Below are 23,298 nucleotides of genomic sequence, written 5' to 3'. Positions count from 1 at the left end.
AAGATATATCAGAATTAAACCAAAATTGTGAACAAATGGACTTGGTAGATATCTACAGAATATTCCACCCCAAAAGGTCGAAATACACATTCTTGTTAGCTGCATATAGGGACACTGTTCAATTTAGACAACATACTAGCTCACAAGACAAGTTTAATTAAATGTATAGAAATTGAAATTATTCCTTGTACACTATTTGACCACAGCATGATGAACTTAGAAAACAATGACTAAAAAAATCACAAAATACACCAACAGATAGAAATTAAACAATACATGAAAATTAAACAACACACTTATGAATAACCAATGGATGAAATAGGAAATTAAATATGAAATCACACAATATATACAATTAACTGACAATGTCAACACAATATTCCAAAACTTACAAGGTGGTCCAAAAAGGGAAATTTAGAGAGATAAGCTCTCATACCAGGAAAACAGAATGAGCTCAAATAAATAATCTAATGCTGAACCAAAACCTTCTAGAGAAAGAACAAATCAAACCCAATGTTCTTATGAGGGAGGAAATCATAACCATAACAGCAGAAATTAGTGGAACAGAAACTAAAAATATACAAAGAATCAATGAATCAAAAATTTCGGTCTTTGAAAGAATTAATACAATTTATAAATCATTAGCTATAATTATCAAAAAGATGAAAGAAAAAAAATATGTTCAAGCAATTAGGGATGAAAAGGGGGAAATCACAACAGTTTCTACAGAGATTTAGAGGATCATCAATACCTACTACAAGAACTTCTATCTTAATAAGATGTAAAACACATGAGCAGTGGATAGATTTCTAGACACAGAACAGTTGCCAAACCTAAATAAAAAAGATATCAAAGTTCTAAATAACCTGATATCAGCCAATTAAATTGAAAATTTAATTAAAAATATATAGCAAAAAAACAGTTCAGGACTTGAATCCATATTTGAATTTCATAAACATTAATGCCAAAACTCTCTAAGGAAATTAAAAGGAAATCAGTACTTAGAAATCACTTCCAAAGGTAAGTATTACAAGGCCAGAGAGGAAGCAACCCAAAAAGAGAAGTATAGGCCAATTGCCCTAGTGAAGATAGACACTGAAATCCTCAATAAGTTAGTGAAAGCAGAAAGCTGCAAATAATCAAGAAGATTATATACAGTATGATCAGTTAGGATTCATCCCAGGGGTGCAGGCATGGTGCAACATATGCAAAACAATAAACGTAATACATAGAACAGGACCAAAAACAAAAATTTCATGATGATCTCAATAGATGCAGAAAAAACATTTGACAATTTTCAACAGCAATTCACAATAAAAACCCTACATGGAACTGGAATAGAGTCTTTTTTTTTCAAGGATGAACAGTTTATTTTTCAAAAAGATAATACTTAAATATTAAGCTGATATTTGAAATGTATTAACTAGGCTTTTCTATACATGATATTTACATAATGCCTCTGATTGTGCCTTTCCAAGTACAGTTTCCTCAAGAGTTAGAAAAAGTTAAACACGTCACAGCCTCTGGGGCTCACACTGCCTTCTCAGGCCAGCTGTCCCCTGACGGAGCAAATAGAAGTGGAGAAGCAATGGCCACCTCCCCACTGTGCTTGTTTGACCCCCCCCCCCTTTGTCTTTTTACTGAACTTGAGAGTTTCTGAATAATTAGGTTTGGTTATAAAATTCTGCCAAATTAGGTTTGGGTATGAAAAGCTAGATGACTGCCCAATATATGGCTGTGTTTTGTTCCAGGAGACCTGGGCAAGAAAGGACAAGAACTACTCCTTGTCAGCAGGCATGCTGTGAAAGAAGGCAGGGTCACTCATGCACTTCCATTGTGATAGCTGAGTGAAGGGTGGTGGAGCCAGGCCATGCTCATCTGTAATATGAGAGATTTGACCTTCCAGCCTGGTATGCTAGTTGCCAACCTCCACTCTTCCACCTATAAGAAATCCCCGCCCCAGGTGTCTATCAGAAGGAAAGTCCATCCTGCTGCTGCATCAACCTTCAGATATGGGAAATAACTACAATGAAATGAAAGTATTTCACTGAAGTGCAAATTGCTCCCACAGTGGTGGGGGAAATTCTGTTCAATGCTTTGAAAGTTATGTATGTTGTAAAACTGTAGCAAACTATGATCTTACACACATATCTGAAGACTTTCCCACAGGGATATAAAATTTAAGAGTAAACCCAGTGAATGACTTCCTGAATCCCAAGAATCCATATCCTGTATTCATGATGTCTTGCTGTTATATAAGCTTTTTCAGGGTTAAAGGGAGTCTTTCAGGGACAAGGAGTCTTACAGAGACTCTGAAAGAATTTGTTTTGTTTTTTATTTAAAAAGCATCAAGAAATTTTATGATTCAGGAGGTGGAAACTTCAATGTTACAGGCAAGCCTTCACTTTTATGGAATACAAAGCACTCTCATCCATTTCTAACAGCTCAGCAGGAGAAGCCACCACCAAGTCGTGCTCCTGTAGCATTTCCCGGTAGCAGGACACAGCTCGCGCAATCCTTGCTGAATCCCGTACAGGAGTGATAAACTTCATGTCTTGCACTTCTGGCATTCTGCTTACTGTAGGGATGGAGGAGATCTGTAACTTAATACTAGGATGATTATCCTGCCCTACCTCAAGTATTTGGGGCATTGCTGGAACTTGGCCCTTGTCCTCTGTAGGAAGACAGGACCCTCCAGTTTCCATCTTCCTGGCCAGCTCTTCCATCCATCTGGTATTAGTTGCAACAACTAAAGAGTCAGAGGCAGTTCCTTGTGTAGCTCTGTTTTGATCTTGCAAAATGTTCAGAATCACTTCCTGCAACTCCTACCTTTGTTTTGCTCCATTTTTAATGGCCTCTTTGTACAGCCCAATGACATCAAAGGGGCCTTTTCTTGCCAATAGCTTTGCTTTGCAGATCTAGAATTTAGCAAATTTTTCAGCCTTGGGAATGTTGGACAAAATGGTAAAAGTTCATTGGAAAGTACAGCCTCTTCAATGAGCCTCAGATATTCTGTGAGAGTGCTATTAATCTTATTGTACAAGTTCAACTATGCTTTCTTTTCTTCCTCTTCTTCCCTGCTCTTCCAGAATGAAATATTAATTTACTCTTTTTCTTTTTGTTTTAATTTCCATAGGGGGCCATTTATAGATTTTCCCATTAGATTTCTACCATTCATCTAATTGTTTTCTTTGATCTTCTGCTGTTGTATTTTTTTTAACATTGGGATTAGTTTGGGTACCATTAGGGACTCCTCTCCCATTTCTGATTGTAATATGAGCTTTGAGAGTTGTCTTCCTCAGGAAATGCTTTAAGGGAAAAGTCTTTTTCAATGTGGGTTCCACAGTCTGTGTTCCTCATTGAAAGCTGTTTTTTCTATGTGCCCTTATGCCAGGAGTGGTTGGAATGACTGAGTTAAAGTTGCCAGTGTTCAAATTAAGCCTCTGGCTTATGGATTTTGATCTTTGTAGTACATTTGTCTGGGAACTAAAAAAAGGTTGTGTGGTCTTCTGGTCTTGCTCGATGTTTGGATGTCGGTTGATAGGTCCTTCTTGCAGCAAACTGAGGCGTGGCCTGGGGTTGGCATATTTTACTTTCTCTTCAGTATCACTGTATGACTGCACCTTAGTTACTTTTGATTGTTCATATTTACCCCTGTCAACCTTTATATCCTCTATGCAATAGAGTCTTTATCTCAATCTGATAAAAATCCATCTATGACAAACCAACAATTACCATTACACTTAATGATAAAACACTGAAATCATTCATTCTAAAATAAAGACCAAGATATCCATTATCTCTTTTCCTAGTCAACAGTTCTGAAAAGATTATCCAGAGCAATTAGACAGGAGAAAGAAAGAAAAAAATGATATAGGAAAGGAAGAAACTGAATTGTAGTTATTTATAGATGACATTGTATTCTAGATAGAATTCCTCAAAAGTTTCAACAAATGACTTATAGCTTTATTTTATTTTTATTTTTTTCTCATAGCTTTAATGAACAGATGCAGTAGTGTAGTTGGATGCAAAGTGAAGATAGAAAAATCAATGACATTCCTGTACATAAGAACTGAACTTACAGAGAGCAAGAGTGAGAGCCAAAGAGAGCAAGGGAGAGGGGGTGAAAGAGTGAGAGAGCAAGAGAGTGAGAGAGCAAGAGAGAGAGGAAACATCATCCTTTATAATAACGTCTAAAAACTTGAAATTCTTAGGAATCAATCTAACAAAAGAAATAAAAATCTGTGCATTGCAAATTAAGTACTCTGAGAAAGAAGATTAAAATGGAAGTCATAAAATGGAAAGATATCTCTTGATTTTGATAGGCAGAACCACTGCCCAAACTATTATACAGATTTAATGCAAGCTCAATCAAATTATCATTGGCATACATCAAGTAATGAGCAAAAATTTTTTTAAAAAAATTCATTTAGCAGAAGAAGAGACCTAGAATAGCAAAAGTAGTTCTGGGCAACAAATGAAGTTAAGAGAAAAGCTACTGTGACAACGTCAGCACAGTATTAATAAAAATAAATAAACAAATTAACCTGAGGAACAATTGAACAGAATGGGTGATACAGATGCAATTACACACTAAATCCTCTTATCTTCATGAAAAGAAGTGAAATATATATTGAACTGGAGGAAAGATAGTCTCTTTAATAAGAGGTGCTGGAAAAATTGGCTTTGCACATGCTGAAGACTATAATTAGATCCTTGTGTACCACCATGCAATAATATAAGTCAAAATAGATAAAAGATCTAAATATCAAAACAGAAACACAAAATAAACTGGAATAGAAAATTGGTAGAAATCTTGAAGACATAGTTGTAGACAGACAAAACCCAGACCTGATGGGAAACGTAATAAAGAATCAACAAATAGGATCTCAGTTTATTAGAAACTCATGGGCAACAACAACAAAAAAAAGCACCAACAAAGTGACAGACAACCCCACAGAGTGGAAAAGATATTATAACCAGTTGTCCATCAGACAAAGGACTTTGATGTAGAACATACGAAGAAAAGGAAAAGTATTAGGCTCCCCCATAATTAAAAGACTCAATCCAAAAATGGGCATCTGAGATGAATACACATTTCTCAGATGAAGAAATACAAACAGCAACAAATATATGAAACACTTTTCATCGTCATTGATCATCTGAGAGATACAACTTAAAACAACTCAGAGATTTCATCTCATACCAGACAGAATATTCATCATCAAGAAAACATGAATAATAAATGCTGGAGTGGCTGTGGAGCAAAAGGAATATCTCTCTACCATTTTTTTTTCTTCTTCTTCCCTACTGTTGATAGGAATACAAACAGTTACTGTTACTGTGGAGATTTCTTTAAAATTTAGGATTAAAAGTCTCATTTGACCCAGGTATCTTCTTTCTGGTTATATTCCCAGAAGAATTCAAAAAATACCATAGTGATATACTATATTCATAATGTTTATAGCAGCACAATTTGTTTGTGTTGTTATATAATGGAATACTACTCAACTGTAAAGATAAACTTGAGAATTTTATGGGTAAATTGATGTAACTCAAGACCATGCTTATAAGTGAAATAAACCAGACCCACACGTGTAAACATTGTTCTGTGTCACTAGTGTGAGAATGTGAAAGAGTGAACAAGAAACCAAAATATACAATAGATATTGTGAATAAGGATTGAAATCCAAAGAAAAACTGTGATTGGGGAAAGGGGAAAGGAAGAATGATATATATGATATATTTTATATAAGATATATATGATATATATGATATATTTTATATAAGATAAGTATAAGATATAAATATATAATATATATTTATATAAGATATATATTATTGTCATACAGCTGGCCTCTTTTGGTTCATTGAAGGGAAAGTTTTGTGCTAATAATTTTCTGTACAGTGTTTCATGCCTGTATTTGTACTCCGAACAACTACTGTGAATATAACAATATGCGATATGCTGATTATTGATACTCTCCTACTAGCCTGTTTTGAAACTGTATTTTATTGTTATTTCTCACCTTTTTATATTTAATATTTATAAAGAATAAAAAAATATTTGCTGAGGGACAGATAGCTTCTGTGGAAGATGGACATCAGGTCCCTAAAATGTGGGCCCCTGAGGACCCCCATTTCAGTGAAAGCTTTATAGAGCACAACCACGAGCATACTATGTGTATTATAGCAACCAGGAAGCTTATCAGAATAACCGCTTAGGCAATACTGAGCCAAAGGGGAAGCAGGTCACATAGCAAGTGCATATGCAAAGAACAAAGAACTTTAAGGGAAGGGATAAGTCTAAAGGTCTTGGACACCCACTGAGGAAACTGATGTCTGTCTAGACTTTATTAGCCTAGGTATTACCGCTTATTTTAGGCCTGGTCAATCTGTCTTTATCTTGGGGCCTGGCCTCAAACAAATGCAGCTCTGGCCACAGTTGTAATGAATTTTCATTACCTCCACTGATTTTCTCAATGGTCCAGCCCTATCAGACCGCCTATCATATTTCTACCTACATTAGTTAGCTATAAGCTTGGGAGAATAAATTTACTTGCTTGTTGTTTGATAGAAAACTTGAATGCCATTTTGCTGTTATATCTAGAAAACATTGTTAGGTCCAAAGGAGCAACCAATACCAGATCATTAATTCAATATGTAGAAATGTTCGCTTCAACTGAGGCTTAATGGAAAATAATATGAAAAAGTTAAAGCCTCTTAAGACATGTTCTGTTGGGTAAAGGAAATTTAAAAGAGAGAAAAGCTATAAATGTAAACGAAGTGAACATGCACACATTTTATTCTTATAAAGTTACTTTGTCAATTGCAGAAATTAATAGGTTTCACTGTGACAGCCCCATACATGTATATATTATGCTCTGTTTCTATTCTCCATACCTTTTCTTGTCCTCTGCCTGTGTCCCACTTCCCTTGTCCCCTTTCATTTTTCTTAGACTCCTTCTACTTTAGTTTTTTAGTTTCCGTGCCTGATATAAAGCATATGTCTTCCTGTGCTTTCATTTTTTACACATCGTGAGTCCCAGTTCCACTTTCCTGATCATCTTTGACTTGTGGAGCCAAAGGAGTTGGGCAAACACAACCATCTTTTTGTGGTGTGGTGGGCAAGTTCTGCCACATGAAATGGGACATAGTAAGACTCAGATAGAGAAAACATATCGACCAAATGTGATACCAGAATGAGTCGGTGGAAAGGGTTGATAATGTATCAGTCGGAAGAGCAGTGCAGCTGGCGGCCCAGCAGTCGCGGAATTCCAAGAGAAAGCATTTTCATTTTGTCTGGTTCACCCAGGAGCAATTGCAGGCTTCTGCTTTTACCAGGAAAGTGAACAACTGTATTCTCAAGATAAAGATTTCTCTGTGAAGATTGAATGTTGATTCCATATTAACCTTTAAGATCTGAGGTGAAGCTGAGAAAAATCTGACTGAGAAAAATAAAGGGATGACATCACCAGAATCTTTTAAAAACATCTATGACTGCTGCGTGAAAAAAGTCGTGGGGGGCCTCTTCTCCAGCAGGATGAGATGAAGAAACAAACAGGAATATAAACTCTACATTTGGTTTGTGCCTTGAAGCCATTGGCATTAATTAAGATTCTATGGCTTCCAAACAATTATGACATAATTAAAGTAAGATTCTTTCTACAGTATAACGATAAGAAATGACTTTTAGAAACCATGGGAACCATTAAAATGGCACATCAGTATCAAAACGAGCAATATTTACTAGTATTAGCACTATTAAAATGCCTTTTGAAGACAAACTTGGGCAATTATTACTCAGAAAAACTCACATTTGGAGATATAGAGCAGTGATAATTAAATCCAACACTCTATATATCTCTCTTTTTTGTGTTTGACAGAACAGTCTTTAAGAGAATCTATTTTAATGGCATTGAATTAGCAAGAAATTCAAACAGAGAAAGGGTACTTAGCAGGAGGTCGGTATTCAAGGAGAGCCAGTTCTCATTATTATTGTTGTTATTTTTATTATTATTCTATCTCTTTTGGAGGTGCTAAAGCTCCATTTGTGGGACCAGTCCATGCACACATAAGTTCAGTCTCTGGTTCATAAACTTTCTTTAATGAGTGTAGCGCACCCTTAATTAAAATGGACAATGCAGAGCTAAGCGGGATGATTATGCAGGTCTAATAGATGGAGCACTTGAAACTTGGGTCATTGGTTTGTATCAAATGGTGGAGCTGTGTCCAGCTGATCAAAACCATCTTGCAAAATAGGCTTTGGAGTGAGTTTTGAGTCCTCTAGCAATGGATGGAAAAAAGCATAACTTCAATTAAAGATGGTCTTAACAGTAACGGCAAAGGAAGGCTTATCTTCCTTCGAGTTATGTGTGTGTAAACGCAGGCATGGGGGAATGTAAGCTGGAGTGGTGAGTAGGAAAACTGAAAAATAAAGAAGAGAAAGTAGGAGCCAATAGTGTCCACTCATTTGGATGGCAGGATTAAATCACAGTGGCTATTAAAAGGGTTTACAGATTAAAAATGGCAACATATATGCCACTCATGGCCCCTAGACAAATTTTCAGTAATTTTAAAATTTATTTATTTATTTATTTGGTTCAAGGTCTTGCTATGCACCTTGGACTTGCAGTGATCCTCCTGTCTCAGCCTACTCAGTGCTGGAATTAAGGTGTGAGTCACCATACCCAGTTTTGGTGGCTGCAATGACATGCAGTACCAATGATAGAACTTGGGTCCTTGCACTGGTCAGGCAGGTAGGTACTTAGACTATTAATCTATCTCCCTGCCACCTCAGTATTCATTTTGAAGATTATAATGAGATTTTTTGGAAAGATAAAGTGAATTTCCTCTCAAAATATTTATGTAATGATATAGATATGAAACCTATTAGCTAGGAAATGAACAGGAAAAAAGAGAGTGGAGGCTAAACTTTGTATATCCTAAATGGAAACTGGCTAACATTCTTAAAAATTTAGGTAGACATGATGTGATGGAGGAATATCTACTACCTTCACTGTCCAGCTGACAAGTGCTGTGTCTAAAGTCTGCTTAGTTGTCAAGGAAATTATGAAATTGTCAAAGTCATCTATAACTGCCAAAGTGATAAGAATATTATATTTTAGGTAATTTTACTTTAAGTCAAGTGCTGATAACTATCATTGAAAAGGTAGTAGAGATTTTTTTCTCTGCACAATATACTTAGGTTTATAAGAATGAATCTAAGGAAGGGAGGCATTGGGTCTGATTCTCAGCTCTCAAGAAGCTGAAAATCTCACAGAATACTGAGGGCCAGGGTATGTCATTAATAATTTAAACATTGAAAAATAAAACTTAACACATTCATATGCTTAACATTCCATCTGCCTTCACATTTTTAAACTTCAAGTTCCTAGGACCAGATGTGTTTACATAGAACATTGGCCATTTATTTAGTACACATTATGTATCTTACATCTAAATTAATTAAAATAAGAACTGTGTTCAGATTTGGGATTTTAAAATATTTGTATGAAGCATTATAAGAAATCTTGAATATGGGACCCAAGTCTAAACACAAAATTAATTTAGACTTCATGAATATCTTATACATATATTTTGGAATTAATTTTATACAAGCATTTAAAATACCTGTGTATTTAGACTGTAAATAACCCATCATATTTAGGTAAGGCATTGTATTCTCCATTTTGTATATCATCAAGTCAGCCATAAAAATATTTTGAGCTTTGAGGGGCTATCCCAGCACAGCATCTACCTAGTAAGTGTGATTGATAGATACACTGAGTATGTATGACCAGGTTTTCTGGTTAGAAATATTGTGCTTGAATTTGCAGGAATTGCGGCTTTCTGAGGTCAGATTATAATCAGGCTGCACACAGAGACCCACTGTTAACACAGAGGTATAACCATGGTTTGTGATGAAGACAAGTTATTTTTTTAATATATATATAGTACAAGATCTACAGGGTCTCCCTACATAGATAGGACTCGTAGTGATTCTCCTGTTTTCAGCCTCCCAAGCGATGGGATCAAACACCTACTGAGTCTCAGTAGGCATCTCAGTGCACCCCGGGGGCAGGGCTGGCACAGCACGGTGAAGGCTGAACTCTGGCTCCTGCAGTCTACCTAAGAAGGAGCTTTATGTTGCTGAGCTATCTGGCCAGCCCAAAGAAAACTTATTGTTGATCTGTAATTAACTACAGCTTATTGAAGAGAAAGAGATCTACATAAATATATGAATGTAGCGGAGAACAACAAAAGCCAGGTCTAAGAATTTGTCTGTTTCCTGGATCCTCTCCTCACCAGGCCTCATGGATCAGTTTTCTCCCTCACAATGTATCTCATGTTAGCTTATTTGTTGTTAGTGTTGCTTGTCCATTTCTTTTTTCTTTTTCTTTTCCAGAACAGGGAATTGAACTCAGGCCCTTGAGCTTGGCAGGGAAGCACTTATTCTACTGAGCCATCTCCCTCGCCCCTGATTTTCCATTTCTTGGAAAATCTTCTTTCCTATTCTTTTCTGACTCATTTCACCTCACTTAAAATTATGGTATTTTTCCATGTTGCTCTAATACTTAAAAGTCATATGCTACAATTAGCTGTTAGTTACAGACTCTTTTGGCTTCCTTTCTCATTCCATTGTGTCCACCATCCTGTTCCCTTAGCTAGCTTTAGACCTCACTTATGGTACAGATGTTTTTCTATTCTTCCTTGGTGTTATTATAAAATATGAACACATAACATTAACATTTACAACCTAGAGTATTACTGAATAGTTTTGCAGAATGATTACAAATATAGAGTATTAACTGGTTTATGCTAAGCTGTGCTGACATAAGAAACAACCTCCCACATTTCAATAGCCTAGGTCTCAAAATATTATTTTTCATCTCAAGGTTTCCTGCATGTTCCACTGTTTTGAGGACAGTAATCCTGAACATAATGGCTCACTTTTGTACCACATCCACGGTCATGCAGGCAAGAAAAATAATTATACAGAAAAGTATAATGCAAGAAGGTAAACCTTTGCACCATCTTTCCTTATATTTTACTGCTCTAAGTGAATAAGAGAATGCTGCCCACCCTAAAGATTTAGGAAGGAACAGATACAAGATGGCTCAGAAAAAGGAGCACCATAAATATTAAAAAATTATTTTTAATATTTATACTTGGACTATTATCAAACTCCTAACTGTGAAAATAAAAGCAAAAGAGTCTATAAAGAGCAGGAAAATTCATAGAAGCAGATGAAAATATGCCAGAAAAAGAATTCAGAGGCAAAAATCTCTAACATATAAGCATAAGTGAAGAAGAATGTTTTTAGGGCCAAATTTTGCTGTCTATGTAAAAAAGCAAAAGCAAACTGATAATTACATTGAGGGAAAATCAGAAATAGGGGGAGGATATATGAAGGATATGAATAAACTAATAAACATGTTAACAAATCAAGTAACTGTGACATTTTATAAAAGCAAGGCTGCTTGCAAATTAAATTCATGAAACAAAAAGAAAGCCTCATGTGAAAGGCAAGGAAAAAAATGTCTAATTAGATGGTAACACAGACTTGGGATGAGCAGCATCTGACAAGGAAAGATAAGCAAACACCTTGAATTATTGAGTGTATACAAATCAGCATGTCTCCACTCATTCCTGTCAAGGTTACCAGGAGCCAGACAAAGAGATGAATGACACACACCTTCATTATTTAGGCCAATTCTCCACTCTGGCTGGAGGTGATTGGGTTGCCCAGATAAACCATTTAATGTTTATCCCCAAGCAATGGGTCAGATAGCAATTTATCTCATTTGGTCTCTAAAGGAAGTTAAAAGAAAGAGAGAAAGACCATGAAATTGCCTGCTTTGTTATCCAAACGTCTGCACCCTGGGTCTGATTGATCTCCCACCATTTTCTTGAATGAACAGTTGCTCACTCTTAACATATTTTAAATGTTAAGGACATTTTATACATGTAGATTTAGTCAGAAAGAATAACAAAACTGAAGGGGAGTGTGTCCTGGGGGGCCATGCATTTGCTTGTTAGGACACATTACAGATCCCTGAGATAACTTAGACATAGACTATGAAAAACTGAAGTTTGTGTCCCCAGGACGCATACCTAACAAATCAATTAATCTCAACACACCAAGTATTTCTCTAGCCAAGTCAATCATTAATGGTGTTGCTTATGTCACTAGACAGAGAAGTAAAACAATAACTTTTTAGAATATTCTAAGACTTACTGATTTCTGGCACCACTTTGGATAATTTTTCCAACTGCTGCTTGCCTTTCCTCTTCCTCTTTTTCTTTATACATATAGGCTTCGCTTCTGCACAAGTGATGTGCTTAATATTCTGTCTTCCTAAAATTATTTGGAACTTTTCACCTGTTTCTGCCTCTGCTCCTGCCCTGCTATGGCTTTGGTTTCTACTCATTATTCTCTTGCATTTGGAAGTGTTTTATGATAGCTTAGTTGTTTTACTGTCCACTTTTGTCTTCACTTAGTGAAACAACTTTCTAAGAGCAATGTTGTCTTCCTGCTTGTTCTCTGCTCTAGCATAGAATTTAGTTCAGTGTCTTCTACTTCATAGGCTCTTCATACATGCTTGTTGGAAGACAGTGATTTTGCTCTCGTTTAATATGAGAGCACATGCTGATATTTTTGTCATCTACAGACCATCTTTAAACTACTTGTGCCCCACGAGACTGAGTATTCTTCCTTCTAATGACATTTCTAGCACCTGTTAAGGGCTCATTCCCAGAAGGAAACTCACGGTGATATCAATAAAGAAATCACAGCCTCTGTTTTGCAGTTTAATCATCTAAGGTTTCCATTTAAAATGTTTCTGTGCAACAATAAGCAAAATTTAAAAAGCAGCATAGGTGGCTCATATTATATCATAGCAAGATGACTGTTAAAATTTAAGTAAAGAAGACTTCCTTATAAATTGACCAAGAGCTAGAATTTTTGCCAGAGAAAAGTCAAGGAACTTTGATCTTAAAATACTATTCAGTCAAATGATGTTGTGTATGTCCCTGAAATACAGGGAAGATCATACTGGAAAACTCCTCAACTATGACAGAAGAGCAGATCTAGAATTTTTAAGGTTTTATTATTAGCAGTCCCACTGAGAGAAGAAAATAGAGAAAGTTTCCTTCACTCATTCATGTGCTATTTTTCATCAACTGTGTAACTATACTCATATTTATGTCTTACCAGTAACATGAATAACATGCTAATAAACACATGTGGGATTAAGTAATTTCTCTATGGCTGAGCAGCCTAATTAAGGGAAACTCTGAGAAACAACTTTTTCACTGTAAATCCCAAATCCTGCATCCATTATATCTTCTTCTTCAGTAATCTGATCTAGTGAGTGGGTAATGCTTTCAGGTCCAGCCAGGTATGATCTATTGCCTTAAATGTTTGCAAATGAACACTTTATACATCTTCATGATACCTTTTATAACACTAGCTTGTGAAGAAACAATGACCATAATTCACAGGATGAATCTTAGGCTCATCGCACTAATTGCACTAATAAACGTTTTACTTCATTTCCAAATACAATGAGCAAAACTTGATGAAGTCACAATTTTTCTTCAGAATTAGAGAAAATGTCTGTGTTTTACTCTGTTATGGCTTGTGTCCAGCTGTCCCCCCAACTCCTCCAAGTCACTGGGGCAGCTTCTACAGTGTGTGCTTAATTCATGATCCAATGCTGGAATTATGGGGGTGAGTGCTACACCCTCCCTCGGGCAGGTACAGTTTGAATCCAATATGGGGAAGGGAGAGAGGCTTCCTAGCTGCCTCAGCTGCTGCTCCTCCTTTGCTCTTTGCTCTTTGCTCTTTTCCACAGCCATGAACTGCTGCCATCTTCCATGTGCCTGTCTGCTTTGGAGCCAGCCTACTATGGACTAAAGTCTCCACTGTGAGCTAAATAAGCCTTTCTTTCCTTAATTGTTTGGTGTTGGGTATTTTGTCTGAGCAATGAGAGAAAAAGAACTAAGACACACTCTGAACTTATAGTTATGTCTGCACCCAAACAGAATACAGTAAAACAGTGTTTTAAGTAAAATCACCTATCTGTCCCTCTTAGAAATTCTTTTTACCTTTCATAGGCCTCCCCTTCCCTCCCTGCCTATAGAGCACTGTGAATTCTCCCTTGCATTTCTGCAACACCATTTCTTCTTCAGCACTAGGTAAATCCCTTCTAAATGAATTCATTCAAGGTGGTCTGTGGCCTTGGCTGATGAAATTCCTCAATCTAATTGGGTTTCCCTTCAAACACAAGCAGAATGAAAGAAGCTGAGAGCATTGCTTTGAGTTGAAGAATGCCTACGGCAGGGAAGACAAATTAAAAAATGAAATTATCAACACCCCTCCAGCTGTTTCTTCCTCACTTATTATGAGACTTGGTGTAGAGAAAAAAAAGTTAAATGAAATTTTATAGACTTTAAAAGGGCTCAAACATACTGTTTTCTCTTAAAAACTATATTCTCAAGTAGGACCATAAACTACTTTCTCAATGAATTGTACAGTGGCCTTATGTTTTTATCCATATAAGTTTATTCATGTGATTCATGGTGACTCTTACAATAAACTCTGAGACTGTGGCATTTGGTCTTCATGCCACTAGACTACTGCAGTCCATTTACTGCATGGTCTTTCCTACAGGAGGACAAGCGGCCATTGGCCTTCTTGGTGGGATGGTTGCTCTTTATAAGATTCAAGAAGTCCAGTGGAGGAGCTCGCAGTGGGTGTGTAATGGAAGGTGAAAGTGCTTCTGCATCGCAGTGACCTACCCTGTGTGTAGCAGGTGAAGAGTGTCAGTCACCGAGTGCCCTCACTCTTTCAGCTAAGATCCAAAGCTTCAGGCATGAAGGCAATGAAAGGCCACTCTGGCTGCAGGGGAGTGCAGGGCCCTCCCTTTTCAATTTTGATGGCTCCTTTGCCTTACTGTCTTGTGTTTTTCTAAAGTTGCAAGCGTCTCTGTAGCCCAGGTAAGAAATGCTAAGCCTCCAGCTGGCTCACATCACTTCTCATCCTTCATCTGCTCCTTAGGTGGTTTTATTTTTCTTAACTTGGAAACCCCAAAATGAAGCTCACTGTATTTCCTTTAAATTATTTTATGACTTTTTAATGACTCACACTTACATGATAAAATGCAAAATAGTAGAAGGTAAAATAAATGAACAAAGATTTACTTTTATTTTTTTCCAGTTGGAGCCAAGAGCTTACCAGTGTTGGAGCACATTTCTGGCACTGGCCAGCCTGTGTTTGTTTTTAATACCACTGTGCCTTGTCATATAATATAACAGCTTTTTATTTTCAATGATATTAACTGTCTGCAGGGAGAAAGAGGCAGAAGACCTCTCCAGGACCTGAGAGCTTTATAAATAAATGAGTTTTTTAACCTCTGCTATAATACAGATATCTTTTCAATATAATATTAAGACCCTTTGTGACAGGATCTGTCATTTTAAATACAAAAACCACTATGCTCACAGAATAAAAATACTTCCTTGGCAGATGAAAAGTATTTATGCTCCATTTTTACTTCCTGTGGCTCACAGTACACAATTCTTCACTGTGCTCTCCTGGCATCATCGCAGGGGATAAACGAGAAGGTAAGACACGTTCAAACCAGAATTCGGTAGATGCCAACTGACTGACGGTAAATCTCAGTGCCAGAAACTTTGGTTCATTTTACCTTCTCAGAACTCCATCATTTCCATCAAAAAGCATACATTAAGTGTGTATCTCTGATAGTACAAGGAAGTCTAGAAAGTTCTATAGCAATGATAAAGAAGTATATTGAATATCAGTAGAATTATGATTTGGTGGTCTCAGTATATCTTCCTTTTTTCCAAAAATGTGCATGACCTCTAATAGTGTTTGTGAGCAGAGTGCATCATAACTGATACAGTAAGAGAACGGTGAGGAGTGCTAGGAAAGGGGTGTGGCAGCGGAGGAAGCAGAGGAGGAGCAGGAAGTGCTGCTACTTTTTTGCAGACTGAACAGCATCAAAAGTCAGTTGACATTGTAAAAGAGAGTATGAAGAGAGGTACTGCAAGTAGAACACATGTGCTTATAACTTTTTGCTTTTAGGTTGATTCTTTCTTGTTTTGAAGAGTTGTGCTGCTGGCATTAGCTCTTTTGACTAGACATGATATGAACCTGTCTTGTTTCCATTTTCTTTCATTTCTTTGGCAGGAAACAAAGGGTTCACAGTTGCTGCAGCCACACCTGTAACAGGACAGGTGCTAATTCAGCAGTTTCTGGAAAAACTTCTAATGAAAGGCAGGTAAGTCAGCTGATAATACACCTTTTGTTAGTTTATGATACTAAAAAGATACCAAAAACACTCAGCTTATGAAGTTTTTATCTTTGCTTAATTTTAAAGGTTTTAGCCCAGGAGCAGTTTGATGATCCTGTTGCTTCAATCCAGTGGGAGAATAGCATGGGGGAGTGTGTACAGAGAGGCTCATCACTGTGCAGTAGAACAGCGAACGAAATGAATAGGGAGCTCTGAATCCTGTCCACAGGAACACCACTCATGACCTGAAAATTTCCACCAAACCCCACACCTAAGGGGTCCAGCTCCTCACAATAGCATGATAGTTTTGAAACCAATGCAACTCCTCTCTAGTTATCAATGACTCTTCAAGAGTTTGCCACAAAACATAAAGGGACTAATAACTAAAAACAGAGCCAGCAAAATATTTCTGACCTGGCTGTAATGACTTGGGACTCCTGTCTCCACTGATATGTGAATTAAATCTCTCCTTTCAATTGTTCAGGGTATCTATTTGGATCAGCAATCTATCACTTATATAAACCTAGCACCACTAAGAAACATCCTTCTTCACCTTCTCCTGGTTGCAAACATTTTATTAAGCATATCATATGGGAAATTTTCACATGGGAATAAGCTCTTTTATGAAAGGTGATATTTTGTACTTTATGCATATGCGTATGCCTAAATGATTCTTTTGCTAAGGTAATTTTTCTAAAGTAACAAGTTAATTGTTATGCTAGCCCTTTCCCTGGGGTATGCTGAGACAGTGATTGAGACTGGGCATGGTGGTGCACTCCTGTAATCCCAGCTCTTTGGGAGGCTGAACACAGGTGGATCTCTATGAATCCATCCATGTAGTGAAACCATGTAGACCCTTACTAAAAAGAACAAAAGAAGGGGCCTGCCCCTTACCTCAGTTCTTTAAGTGGCTGCTTCAACAAAGCAGTCAGGCTCAGGTTGCTGTTTTTCCATCCCCACAACTCAAGCCAGCCTAACCTGCCCTGAAGGCATTCGGAGCAAAATAAATAAATAAATAAATAAATAAATAAATAAATAAATAAATAGAAAGAAAGTTTTGTTATTAAAAGAAATTTAAATTATTACCGTGAGGTGATATAAGACCAAGATTATTTTATGCAAGTAAAACCAGAGGTGTTTTGAACATTGAATTTGGCCTTTAAAAATTTAAAAAGAAATACAAAACAATTGGCCAACTTCAAACAATTCTTAGCTTTTAAATGAATTGGAAATTAAATCACATTTCTGAAAATGTGATCCTGCAGAGATACTAGGATATTTAGTTTTCTAACATCTTGGTTGTCTCTTCTTTCTTCTGTGTAGGAAGAAAAGGAGAATTTTTGAGATGAGTAATCTATTTAAATTGAGCAGATCTGTGTCCATCTATTACACAAATGTGGCAAGAGGAAGTTTCATGAGTCTCCATGTAATCTATATTCACTCTCTACCTGCTTGATTTGATTGGATTCTCTGCTTGAGGGAAATATATTTTTTCTATTTATACAAAAAAAACCAAAACAAAATGTTTTGTTTTTGCCATTTTTGTTCAACGGATACCTAATGTCCTAAATTTTTGGAGTCAAACAATGTTGAGTGTTTAAAATCTTTCCATCTTATTGGATCAAATTTTCCTCGATAAACTGAGGTCACTCCATGACACCCCAGTACAGGAACACCACATGCAGTGTCACTTGTTTTACAGACATTGTTCAATTGACTGGCAGCCAGTTTCCCTCATTCCACTTTCTCATCCACCAGAACAAAGTGTGCACATGATACACCTCAGTATTTGCAAATTCCTTCCAGAGTTTCTATAGCATAAGCCTCTATTTTCATTTCCAGTAATGAGAAGAGCTCCCAACAACAGTTCTTGCCACTGCCCTGCTTATTGTTCTTGTTTGGAAATGGGCTATAAAACTTTACCACCTCATCATTATGGATCACTTTTAAAAATAAAATAAAATAAAATCTAATTTACATTTTGTTCTGACTGGTTTTCTTGACTGACAGTTGTCCACAGCTCAGTAGCTGCTCTGTTCAGTATACTTTAATTTTGAGCTTTCAAGTATTTCGGAAGCCCATTCAGAAGTAAATTCTCAGAGAAAATTGAGCTCTGTCATGGATGGATTAGTACTATAATAGTTGGTCACATATCTTGCATGAAACCTTTCAGAAGCAAGGCAAATGAGAAGGAAATGAAATTCATTTCATACTTCTTCAAGCACGCTAAGAGACTTTCTCTCCAAGTAATCTGTGAAGTAGCACTGGTTTATTGGAGGTTCGCATAACTACCATTACATTATACCTTGTCACAATCTTATGTATTGGGTGACTGATTTTTCTGAACGGATGGTACCTGCAAAGTGCTCTCTGAAGGCACTGAACAGGGAGTGTAGTTTCTTTGATCAGAATGTATAGGTGTAGAGAATAGCATAAATAAAAGCACTTGAGCTAAATTGGGCCATTATAGGTCAGAGGTGAATTTGAAATGTGGAAAGTTGCTATATGGGGGAATCATCATGTTTGATTTTTGATATATCGATAAACCAAAAATCAAAATGAAAGAGTCACTGAAGGAGAGAGAGAGAGAGAGAGAGAGAGAGAGAGAGAGAGAGAGAGAGAGAGAGAAACATAGATAGAAAAACAGAGACACATTGACACAAAAAAACTGTTAAATATACCTCATGGAATAATAGAATGCTTTATTGCTTTCAACCATATTATACTATAGTACTCTGTTACTGTGTCAACTATACTAATGCCAGGATTTCATTGGAATGTGCATGTATGTATGTGTTTTGTATATAATTTTATAACATGTAAAGCAATTTATCTTATCTAGAAATAGTTTTATTTTACAATGATCAATCCATGTTTTATCCCTATAATATTTGGTTAACTTGAAATTGAAAATGCTTCAACAGATAATAGAAGCAGGCAACCTCTTAGATTGTTCTCACTGGCCTCTCCCTTACAATAGACTCTCCAGGATATTCTTTACTTTATAAGTAACTTTCTGTTTCTTTTAGATGCAGAACTCTTTCTGGAAGATACTGCTTTTGTAGCTGCCAACTAGTGTGTCTTCCATGAAGATTAGGTTATGCTTCCTTAAAAACTGTTCCAGGCTAAAAGAATATGTAGGACTCTATCAGGTAGTGTAAGTCCAGTTAATCAATCAATCAATTAATCAATTCATTAATGAATCAGTCAACTTATTTATGTAAGAAGTTTTTAGAAGCAAACATTTATAGATGCTCATTAAATTATAATATTATTCTGCCTTGATCCTATGTATTCATATCCTGTATCATCTTTTGGGATAGAGATTTACACTGCATTTAAAACAAGCTGAGGGTATCTGTAATCCTAATTACATATACACTTTCTTTGAATGACAGTTAATTATGATTAATACTTGTACCTTAGGCAAAAATATATAATTCTAATTCAGCAGCATTATATCCTTTTTTAAAATTTAATACAGTGTATACAGGGTCTCACTACACAGATCAAACTCATAGTTATCCTCCTGTTTTCAGCTGGGATTACAGGCACACACCACGCCCAGTCTCAGTTGCCTCTCAGTGTGTGGCCAGCACAGCACTCCTTCTCTGTATTCAGAGAAAACAAATGGTATAAACTATCTCAACCAGTTGCTTGATTATGGATAACTAAGTAAGACATACAAAAGATACGCAGGCCTTCAAGGGGGTCAGTGTGGAATAGGAGAAACTTTTATGTGGACCCTCAACTTACAAATTCAATTTGTTTGGGAGTGCTGCTTGTAACTCAAGTGGGTTGTGAGTGAAGGCTATTTTTTGCATAACAAATAGTGGCAGTACCTGTAAGGCACTACAGGTCACCAAATCCTCAGTGCACCCCTTAACTAATGTATCCACAATAAAAAAGTTTACATAATATGTGCAACTTACTAGAAACACGAATACTTTTCCTAGTGTATTCACCAAAGTTATAAAATGTGCCTAGTCTACCCAAAATAACAACTTCATTTTTTATCTACTATTCAAGTTGACATCTTTGGCTTACAGGCAGAGAGAATGAAATACAAGATGGTTCCTGAATGGGAGGAGAGTCCTCTTCCGTAAGAACATCATTTTCTGTCTCTGTAGTGTTCTTTCTTTTCTGTAGAGAGTCTGTAGCCCACTAGGACCTGCTTATGACTCACTAGGTCTCAACTTTTTCAGGTCTAAAAATTCATTTTAGATTTTCTGTTTCTGTCTTTTTCTAACATTGTTCTTTCTGATTGTGCTTGCTTTATTTACCTTCTCTTCCTTCCTTAGATTCTTTTCTAGGTTTTTTGATTCCACTTTGGTAGTAGTAATCATAGTGAGTATACAAAGCTCTGACTGTAATCTCATCCATCAGCACACTCATCAGGGCTCAGACTGAAGCTTGCATATGTTCACATATACTTTCCTGTCATTGTGAGTCTTTGTTCAGAACTGCACAAGAACCTGACATTTGGTCCATATCAAAAAGTTGGTCATAACTGAAATCTTAACATAAATCTAAAATTCTAATCATAACCCAGGTTGTTCATGTGTCCAGTGTGTAAATGTGGTTGAAGAAGCATCTCTTTATTCCAGGTCTGAAGACAAAAAGTTGGACCAGGACCACAAATCTCCCTAAAGAATAAGCAATAAATTGAAAATTATACTAACCTGGTCTAGTAAAGTCCAGATAGATATCAGTCACCTCAGTGGATGTTCAGGAGCTTCCTAATCCATCCCTTCCTAAAGAAGGTCTTTGTTCTTTCCAGTGTATACATGTTATGTTACCTGCTTCATTGACCCAATATTACCTAAGAAGTTATATTTGTAGTCTTATAAATGATCATATTTCTGAGCCATGTTCTACCAACCTCATGATATTGCTCTATAAAACTTGCTTTGAGAAGTGGGCTTGTTGAAAATCCACTTTTTTTGTTCTCTCCTATCCTTCAGGAGCTATGTCTCTCAGAAAAGTTTTCTTATTCTTAACCTTTGTTGTTCTTTAGAATTCACTCTTTGAACTTGGAGAACAAAAACTCAGCATATCTGACACCTACGAGGTTGGGAGTTACATATATTTTCCCTGTAGCAATTGGAGATTCAGTGAAATAATTGAAAAGAGATAAGAGTTTTCTTTGTTTCAAAGATTTTGTATTGTGTTTAGTTGAGGTAATAAGAAATTTTCATCATTGTTTGTCAATTGCTTATGCCTTGAATATTTATACCTTGTGTTATCTACACTTTTTTTGTTGTTAAAATGATGATAATTTTAAGTTGAGAACTTGTGAAAATTGTATTTCTTTCACGGGGCACTTTACTTCTGCAGGCAAGATATTTTGTTCTTCTTGTATAGGTACCTTATGGGATGTAGTAGTTGCTGAATTTATTGGTGTTCCTTGCTTGAGCTATTTGACTTGTTTTGACTATTTTGATTCATTATCATATGTTACACCAAAGCACTAGGGAAACACAATGTTAGAGCATCCTCTAGTGGACTTTGGTACTCACCAAAATGTCAATTTACAAAATGTTATAAAATGTTTTTTTTTTTTTTTAAATGAAATCTAGTTTACATCGAGGAAGCATACATGCCTATTATTACATCATGGGAATTCAGCTACCAGTTAAAAAGCAATAGGACAGTCACCATGCTTACGATTTTAAGGACAGGGTCATAATCTTCCCTCTGTATTCTACAGGGCAGTGTCCTGCCTCAGTTCCATTTCAGATCTCATCCCTGCTGGTGAGGAGGCAATCCGAACTCTTGTGCTTCTCCAGTCTCACCTTTCCATGTTGAGGGTGGTGACTCTTGGGCAAATTATCCCAATAACGAAGCTTGAGCTTGAGAAGAAAATCATTCTTTTTACTGATCATTTCTGATATTTTACTTTCACTTTGTACTTTAGTTTTTTGAGGCCTATTTCTACTAAAGAATAAAGAGGGTGTAGCCCTGAACTGTCTCAAGTGTTCTCTGTGCTTCAGCAAATAAAGGCTTTTAATTTAAGCCCGTAAAAAATGAGCAATTGCTAATGCAGAAAAGAAGAAAGTACTTTTGCTAATGGACAAGTCTTGGTTGCAGAATGATAGGTAAATGTTTCAACCTGCGAGTTTCATAAATGTGATGCAGATGTAGACACATGGAAATTTTAGAATAGATTTGAGTAAAATCTAGCCTTCTTTTGCGTTGATGATTGCTTAGGTGATTCTGTAGATAGCACAAATGTCTTCTCACTTCTTTGCCCTGGGGCCCAGGGTAGGATTTTTCTGAGTCATTACTTGCCTCCATCTATCTCTGGAGGTGATCTCTTTTGCAGGGTGAAAAGTGGTCCAACTGCTACCACTTGGCCTTTTAATTTTTTTTTTCAATTCCTTTCAAAGAAATGAAAAACAGTTTTTCAAGTTTTGTGATTATTGGTTTAATTTTGCTTGCAAAGCTTCTTTCCTTAAACATGACTGTTATAGATAAAATTAACTGTATTTTGTGCTTTTGAACACAAAAAATATGGAATTAGAAGTGTGAATTTCTGGACAATATAGAGCCTTAAATCAGTAAGGCTGGCTAGTCCAACCTGATCTATCTTCTTGTCTTGATGTAGAAGACAGCTGCCTGCTCTGCAGCAGGTCATCTTGGGGCATGTTTTGAGAGCACATTAAAAACTTGTAGGGATTAAAAAGGGATGCCTAATATTCCCCCTGCTGTTTTTTTGAAACTCAACGTCAAATTCTCTTATTGTTTCACAATGCATTCAGAAGCACTGGAAATTTTTTTATCCTTACATATTAAGAAAGATATGCTTAATAATTTTCTATACCCTGTTGACTATTTAACAAGAATTACACTGTAAGAGAGAGAACATATGTTCAAAATTATCTCATACACAGACTCTCTCTGCCTTAAAAAAAACTTTTACATGTTTTCAAAACAAGCCACAGAAAAACCAGGTATCTCTGGCAATTAAGGAACAATG

At 36.4% G+C, this 23,298-nt stretch overlaps 1 pseudogene; it reads right to left on the bottom strand.

Annotated features, from left to right (window-relative positions):
• Positions 1–2,358: 2,358 nt before the first annotated feature.
• LOC101587218 lies at positions 2,359–22,966 on the bottom strand (annotated as a pseudogene).
• Positions 22,967–23,298: the final 332 nt, after the last annotated feature.

The sequence above is a fragment of the Octodon degus genome, unplaced genomic scaffold, assembly GCF_000260255.1.
Source record: "Octodon degus isolate 3935 unplaced genomic scaffold, OctDeg1.0 scaffold00003, whole genome shotgun sequence".
In the NCBI taxonomy this organism is placed as follows: domain Eukaryota; kingdom Metazoa; phylum Chordata; class Mammalia; order Rodentia; family Octodontidae; genus Octodon; species Octodon degus.
This window is presented reverse-complemented; position numbering and strand designations above follow the sequence as displayed.